We start from the raw sequence: 8,528 nt of genomic DNA, 5'->3' as shown, positions 1-8,528 counted from the left end.
ACTTTATATCACTATAGTTGCTTCATTGGAGGAAGGAGAAAGCAGGACTAACTGAATGATCTCTAAGGCACATTGCTTTAAGTTTAATACATTTAGGGAGCTGCTCTGATTTTGTTCATTTAGCTCTCGTTCTTGGAGCCGGCGGATTCAAAATTTAGAGACATAAACTGTGACTCTATAGCAGGATGAGATGAAAATTCGGAAATGACTTGGTTCATGGGATCAGTTGAGACAGGTTGGCATTGCCTCACCCTTGCCTAGACCTGCAGGTCAAGCTGTAGGTTGGCAAATAGAGCATTGACACTGGTTAGATAAATTGTACACTTACCAGAGAGAAAGAGGCAGTCAGCTCGTTTTAAACCCAGCAGGTTTGGGTTTAACCTTGCATTTTATATGCTCCATAAATGTTTCCAGTGCCATTTAGAGCTGGCTGAGGTCTTTGAGAGTCTTTTTTGATATTGTGGTGTTTTTCTGTGTGTTTTTAAAATTGAAGTGTAGTTGATGTTTCCAGGTGGTACAGTGATAAAGAATCTGCCTGCCAATGCAGGAGATGTGCATTTGATCTATGGGTTAGAAAGATCCCCTGGAGGAGGAAATGGCAACCCATTCTGGTATTCTTGCCTGGAAAATTCCATGGACAGAGGAGCCTGTCGGGCTACAGTCCATGGGGTCACAAAAAGTCTGGTGTGACTGAGCACACATACATGCATGCACAGAGTTCACAAATCTCAAACATTTTAACCCATGTAATGATCACCTGGATCAAGAGGTAGAACATTTCCATCACCGAAGTCTCCCTGGTCCCCTTTCTCCAGATGGAACAACATCCTCCTGCCCAGAGATAATCACTGTTCTGACCTCTGTCACCATAAATTAGTTTTGCCTGGTCTGAATTCCATATAAATGGAGTCATACTTACATTTTGTGGGATTCATTTATGTTGTGGCCTATGTAAATTTTTCATTTTTTCCTCTTGTTGTGTAGTGCTCCGTTGTATGAAATTTAGATATCCATTCTACACTTGGTAGATATTTGTTTATAGTTTGGGGCCAGTATGAATACAGCAGCGAAAGATGCTCTGGTGTGTCTTTGGTGGATGGAGTATGAGTTATTGGTTAAGGTTAACAGACTGTCTCTAGGATTGAAGTTTACATTCAAGAGCATGGGGAGGATATCATGCTGTCCATGCCAAATGGTTTTAAAATATATTGAAGGCATGTTACAATAGTGCAGTTGACCCTTGAACAACATGGGTTTGAACTCTGTGGCTCCACTTATATGCAGTTGTTTTTCAGTAGTAAATACTACAGTACTAGTCACCTGTGGTTAGTTGGTCCTTGGGATGCAGAACTGTGGATATAGAAGGACCACTCTAAATTATACTTGGATTATTGACTTCAGGAGGGCTGGTACCTCAGCCACCACATTGTTCAAGGGTCAACTGTGTATCAAACAAAGAAATGAATTTAGTCTAGTATACTTGTATTTAGCAAGCTGCGCTGGACGAAAGCAAATCTTTGCTTTTGTGCTCCTTGACTATGATAAATATCCTAAGCTGGAGGGCCAGTTTCCTGAAAGCCAAGATTCTCATGTGAAACTATGTTGTTTCCTCATGCCTTCTCTAAAAGGAGTGGGAAAAAGACCTTTTCATTAATTCTGCAAATAGGCATCATTTTCTAATTTTAGGTTCTCACTGTGAAAAAGAGTCATGAATTACTAAAAACTCTGAGAATATAAACTTGTTTGCGGGGGGGGGGTGTCCCCTGCATTGGAATGAATAAAGGCTTTAAATATTCATTTCTGTTTTTCTTTCCATGTCATTTTGGGTATTGTGAAGAAAAAAATATTTGCTGCTGATTTAGAACTGCTGAATACTCTTATAAAAATTTAATTCCCCCTGTATTAACTAGGCTTTCAAGGCTTTTTTAGAGAGCCTGTTGCTAGCCTTTAGAGAGCCTCTAATTTTAAGGTTGCTAGCAGGAAAATCTGTTAGCCTAGAGAACTGATGGATGGAAGTAGAATAGGAAAACTACCACTGACCATCATGGGGGGGGTATTGCATTGATTTACATTTTAATAGTGTCTGTGTTTAATGAAACTGAAGAATTAGGCTAGCATTCCCTTTAACAAGAATGGGAAAAATTGTAGTGATGGATACCATACCCATACATTTAAGGCATCACATCTCTTTATAGCCAGCTAACACTATTTTTAACAACCTGAGAGAAGGGGTCTGGTGGTATGAACCAGCATTACAGATGTGCAGTCCTGTCCTGGGAATCTTCCCTATACATAGCACCTGCCCAGGTAATGAAATGACATCTGTATAAGGTTATCACGGAAACTGTGTATAACGCCAAAACATCAGAAGCCACCCGGTGGCATCAGTCATAAGAAGTGGTTGAAGCGTGGTGTACGTGTACAGTGCAGTTGTTAAAAGAGAGCGAGGAAGGTCCGTGTTCTGATGTGGAATGAAATCCAGGTTCATTGCCAAGTGCAGAAAGCAAGGTGGAGGACCGTGTAGAGAGTATGCTACTTTTATGTAAGAAAGACTGGGATATGAAGATTTGTAGGTGAATTTGCTAACATCTGCATAAAGAAACACTGGATGGATAAACAGGAAACATACAGATGTGTTCCTGGAACAGGCAGAGCAGAACAGTGATCAGGAATAGATATCGGATGGGCTCCTGTGTGTATATTTTTAAATATTACACTGACATTTTGAAGGATGCAGAAAAACAAACCAGCGAAAGTGCATCTGTCCCGGCATGCCCTTTGACATGAAACCAGACCATGAGTAGGTGGCAGAAGGTGAAGCTGGTTGGATGCATCGTGAGAAGGTGAGGCCACCCGCTCTGTTTCATTTCTCAGAAGCTAAGTCGGTGCATTCAGTGCTTGTTGAGCCAATCAGCCAATCTGCCATGCCAGGCACTGTTTTAGGTGTCAGCAGGTACCTTAAGGTCCAAGCTTCCAGAAAGCCGGTATTTTCAAAAGAGCAGACAGACAAGCAGGTGACGAGTGAGGGAGAGAAGCCCCCTGCTGCTGGGGTCCCGAGGAGGAAGTAAAAGGAGCCCATGCTGAGGTCATACGGGAGGGTCGTTGCTGATCTTCATCCGTCTGTCTTCATGGTGCCTTCATAAACAATATTTCTTGCACATGGGATAATAAACTAGGGTCGGTTCTCAATTCTTATCTTTTGCTATAGCAGTCAAGATTTCATTTTACCGTAAGATCAGTATCACTGAAGTTTCAAACAGAGACATAAAGACATCAGAGCAGTCACTGTACCCCAGTTTACTGCCATGTCGGCAGGAGACCTGAATTTAGTGGAATAAAAAAAGAGTGGATTTGACCATCATGGATTGTTTTCACAACAGTGGGACTGTAGTGGGGATAATTATCTATATGATTTGTGACTATAACCATAGGTTATTAAATAGATGTTAAATAGATATTCCTATGACAAGTCTGTTACTTGTTTTTTCCATTCATAAACTGATTAAATATAAATTGTCCCTTTACTGTAACACACTAACTATAGAAAGTATAAACACATACAACACACCATGTACCCTTCACATTCTATATGCTTTGTCTGAAAATGCCATGGAGATAGTTCCACATGGATAATATAGACATGTGGAACATTTACTTCCTGTGTTTATTCTGTGGTTTTTTTTTCTTATTCTTTTCTCTTTATTGGCAGATTTCTCTTTCGTAGTATCTGAATCAGGTGAAAGAGTAATATGGTTATTTTTTTAAAGTTTCTATGATGAAATGACTTTTTGAAAGAGATTTTTCTCTGTTTTTTTGGGTTCAAGTCAATTTTGGTGAAACATGAGGAACAGAGATCAAAGGCATAGGAAAAATCTGATGGTCAGCGTGTTTCTTGCATCTCCAGTTCTACGACTTGAGTCTTGCTCAGATACAGGGAAGTAACAACACAGACTGGCTGCCAGATTTGGGAGTCTGAAATTTTCCTGGCAACCAAAGTCCAAAATACAGATGTATCTGGAGCCAGCATGTTCACAAACAGTTCTAGGCTTGTGAGTAAGGTACAGAAGCACCTGCAATCAGAATTTGTTTTAAGCTTTGAAAAATGCAGAGTAATAAGATCTTTATTAATCATGATAAAGTCCGTTCTGTGGAATAGTTAATGAAACGTCCAGGGCTTCCAGCATCCACAGCCATCCTGGGAAATACACAGCAAGGTGAGAATGGAAGCTTGCTGTTGTATCTCCCTCTGCTTTATTGATGAAGAGGTTTGGGCCGTCTTTGAGGTTGGATGTTTCAAAACTTTGTCAGATCTGTTCTCTTGGAATCCATCTCAGGGTGAATTCAGGAGGACGTGGTCTTTACTTCCTGGTAGATAAAGAAGACGGAGAAGGCAAAGGCACCCCACTCTGGTACTCTTGCCTGGAAAATCCCATGGACGGAGGAGCCTGGTAGGCTGCAGTCCATGAGATCGCTAAGAGTCAGACACGACTGAGCGACTTCACTTTCACTTTTCACTTTCATGCACTGGAGAAGGAAATGGCAACCCACTCCAGTGTTCTTGCCTGGAGAATCCCAGGGACGGGGGAGCCTGGTGGGCTGCCATCTGTGGGGTCGCACAGAGTCAGACACGACTGAAGTGACTTAGCAGCAGCAGCAGCAGCAGGTAAAGAAGAGGAGAGGCTGTGACTGCACGCGGTCTTCCACTCTGCCACCTGCCTTACAGAACGTTCGACAGCATCCCTGGTCCTGCGATGGTGGGACTGTCCACACTCTCCATCATGGACAGTGAGGCCACAGCCTTGTAAACCATGTTTGCCGTGCATCAAGCAGCCGTGCTCAGGGATAACGCGAGGGATGTAGGAACTGTGAGGATACACACTCGGTGCTCACTGAGTTGTGTCTTATTCCTGAATTTAGTTTTTACAAAATGTTTATTTTTAAATTTTTATTGGGGGTGTAGTTGATTTACAGTGTTGTGTTAGTTTTAGGTATACAGCAAAGTGGATCAGTTATACACACGCGTGCGTGAGTGCTAATTCACTTCATTTGTGTCTGACTCTTTGTGACCCTAAAGACTGTAGCCTGCCTGGCTCCTCTGTCCATGGGGTTCTCCAGGCAAGAATACTGGAGTGGGTTGCCGTGCCCTCCTACAAGGAATCTTTCTGACCCAGGGATCAAACCCAGGTCTTTTACATCTCCTGCATTAGCAGGCAGGTTCTTTATCACTAACCCCACCTGGCAAGCCCCACATATACATATATTCACTCTTTTTTAGATTCTTTTCCCATATAGGTCATTACAGAGTATTGAGTAGAGTTCCTAGTGCTCTACAGTAGGTCCTTAATATACCAATTTTATGGATGGGAAAGTGAAAGTGTTAGTTGTTCTATTGTGTCCAACTCTTTGCGAGCCCATGGACTGTAGCCCACCATAGTGTATATATATCAACCCCGATCTCCCAGTTTATTCCTCCCCACCTTTCCCCCTGGTAACAATAGGTTTGCTTTCTACATCTATAACTACTGAATTCAAAGAGGAAATAAGAGTGACACAGATCAAAGGTGAGACATTTGGGTGATGGTGAATTTCAGCCAAGGTGGACTGTTTCTCTAATGCCTTTTGCTCTTTGGGGTAGCGAGAGATGTTTTTAAAGTAAGCATACCCCCAAAGCTGTGCTCTAGCTTAGCGATCTTTCACAACTAGTTTTAGGCCTTCTTCCTCTACAGTTGTAGTTGATATATGCTCCTAATAGCAGATTAGTGGCGCTGAGAGGAGACTGTATTGTTTTACCAACATACCTTTGGAGGCAGAAGTTTGGTGCTTGTCACAGAAACTGAAGTCTGCTTCTCCTGGGACCCCCTCCATCTCCTGTGTACACAGTAGATGCTATGTTCTAGTATCCACTTCCCCCAAATATTCCTGTCCAACATTTCTTACATCTTCTGCACAAATCAAGATCCTTAGCTTTTTTGTGAGTCAGCGAAAGAAGATGAATGTGTGTTCACAGTGGTCTTAGTGTTTTGGCCAAGCCCCACCTCTGTTAATTTCATGAAAAATAAATGATTCTTTTGTGGACATGTTTTCCTGAATGGACAAGTTTGTATTTCTGGCCTGTTAAGAGTTTTTAAAACTACTGATAAGCATTTGACCATATTTGTGAACATCTCAAGACAACCTAGAAGGATGGGTATAAAGTATAATAGTATCAAGGACAACAGAATAGAGTTGACATTTGTGTATTTCATTGGCACTCACTAAGATTTCTTTGTCATATGTGTTATGAGAAAGGAGAGAGATCAAAGGACAGATGAAACAGGCTCAGTGGGCTGATGTGATCCAGGGAGCTTTTATGTATTTATAACTGGTTAAGATTAGGGGGTCTTCTCATGTTGCTGAGATAATGCAGAGGGCAGCACTTAACAGCAGCATGGATAGGACCATTCTGAAGGGCTGGGAAGGAGAAAGGAGCTTGATGCTAGAGAAGGTGCATCCCTTGGCAAAATTCTGTTGAGCAAACTGTGGCTGCAGTTTGTCTTGGGAGCAAACTTATTTCCTGACTAATAATAGAGTTAGGGAATGAAAATAAACTCTAAGAGTTAATATATAGGCTTCCCAGGTAGCACAGTGGTATGGAATCCACTTGCTGATGCAGGAGATGTGGGTTTGATCCCTCGGTCAGGAAGAACCCCTGAAGAAGGAAATGGCAAGCCATTCCAACTTTCTTGCTGGGACAGTCCCATGGACAGAGGAGCCTGGCAGGCTGCAGTCCATGGAGTTGCAAAAAGTTGGACACAACTGAGTGACTGAGCATGCATGTATACATGCATACACACACACACACACACACACACACATAATTGTTTGTTTATATTCAGAAATTGACCTTTTTAAGTAAATAAGGAGAATTCATACCCCGCCAGCTCTTCTGTATCTTTATTAACCAATGTTCTCACATCTGTGGTTGCCACTGGTGTGTTTTCACTACCAAGTTCCTGGTGCTTTTTTCTTACGTAGGGCCTGAGACTCAAAGGATGTGATATAAAATGCTGAGCTGGGTTCTGAAAACCCAGTTAAAATGTATCTCAAAACAGTAATAAAAAGTCCCTGGCTGTTTGTCCTTCTTCTCAGGATTGTTGAATTTCTAAGTAAGAAATTAACCAGGATGATGGTGTGTCAACACCTGGCACAGGCCTTGGCAGATGGATGTTCAATAAAATGTTATTTTCCTTCACCCGCAGAAGCGCTTTTCCGCCTCTCCCCCAGTACTCTCCAGCGTGGAGGGAAGCAGACACACGCTCTCAGGCATCTCTGGGTGGTTCACGGACTCTCCTCGAGGGCACCGATGCATCGGGAAGATGTGCCATCGTAATCTCGTGGCTTCTCCCACCCCCTGGCACCCACACTATAATTTGAGAAGTTTAGTGTTAATGGCTGATGTCAGACAAGGCAGCAAGGAGTGATCAGTATAGTCACTTCAGGTGCGTTTTGTCACATTTCAAGTTCTTTGAAATTTGGCCACTTAGAAAATGGTTTGTAAGGCAGTTCTCTTCAGTAGAAGTCCAAGTACACACTTTTTTGCCAGTCATTCTGAGCATCCAGCAGGGGATAATAATCATTTCTAAACCCTGCATTTGTGTGTATGGCCATAAGGTGGAAATCTGGTGAGGACACACCCATAAAGTCCCTAGAATTCTATGTATGTTAATTATATGCAGAGCTTTAGTGAGGGATTTCTAATTGAAGGATAAGATAACAAGGTGTCATTTCTTTACCAGTTCAGATAAATGAAAAGAAGAAAGAAATCCTCCTTCTCACCTGGGCATTTCTGAGGCAGCTGCTTATTACAGACCATTCTCAATTATCCAGGGATTGGTGCAGATAGTAAAAATTCTCTGATAATCCTAAAATGTCACTTTGGTTGTTACTTTCCTGTTTCTATTGCAGGAATCTTATTTCAAAAACAGCTTTTGACCCAAGGGGTAACATTTTGAGCAGCCACTAGTAGACTATTCACATTGTCGCATTGAATCATCCCTTCAACCCTGCAGTGTGGGTATTACCCCACATCATAGATGAGGGGACCAGGGTTCAGGGAAGCTAAGTGCAAGGTCATCTGTGAATTATGGGGCCGAGGAGTAATCTTACCTCCCCGACTCAAGGCACATTCTCTCAAACTATTTTCTGCTCCCTGGTGGAAATGGGGTAAAATGTCCCAAATGCTAGGAGGAGGCTGGAAAAAGGTTAGAATAATCTTGAATCATCAATTCCTGTGTAACCAAGAACTGATAAATATTTGAGAGAGTTAGTTTCAGTTTCTTCATGTATAAGTACTGATACAAATTATAAAAAGCAAAGGAGATTATGGATTAAACATACTTTGATACACTCCAGCAGCAATAAATATGCCCAGGAAGAGTGTTGGTCCCTTAAACCTCTGTCCATTGGGAAGAGTCTGTTCTTGGGACTGCACCTTTGGTCCTTCTGGGTTACGGGAGGGTCATCATGGTAGCTCTGGAGGGCTGTTTAAG

At 42.1% G+C, this 8,528-nt stretch overlaps 1 protein-coding gene and 1 non-coding gene across 4 annotated transcripts in view; both read left to right on the top strand.

Annotated features, from left to right (window-relative positions):
• CAMK1D (calcium/calmodulin dependent protein kinase ID) overlaps positions 1-8,528 on the top strand; it is a 388,105-nt gene that overhangs the window by 75,941 nt on the left and 303,636 nt on the right. The gene's annotated exons all lie outside the window — the stretch shown is intronic.
• Positions 2,086-2,214, top strand: LOC122449080. Its single transcript, XR_006271893.1, has one exon. It is a non-coding gene; the product is annotated as a U6atac minor spliceosomal RNA (small nuclear RNA).

Source organism: Cervus canadensis, chromosome 10, assembly GCF_019320065.1.
Source record: "Cervus canadensis isolate Bull #8, Minnesota chromosome 10, ASM1932006v1, whole genome shotgun sequence".
NCBI classification, from domain to species: domain Eukaryota; kingdom Metazoa; phylum Chordata; class Mammalia; order Artiodactyla; family Cervidae; genus Cervus; species Cervus canadensis.
This window is presented reverse-complemented; position numbering and strand designations above follow the sequence as displayed.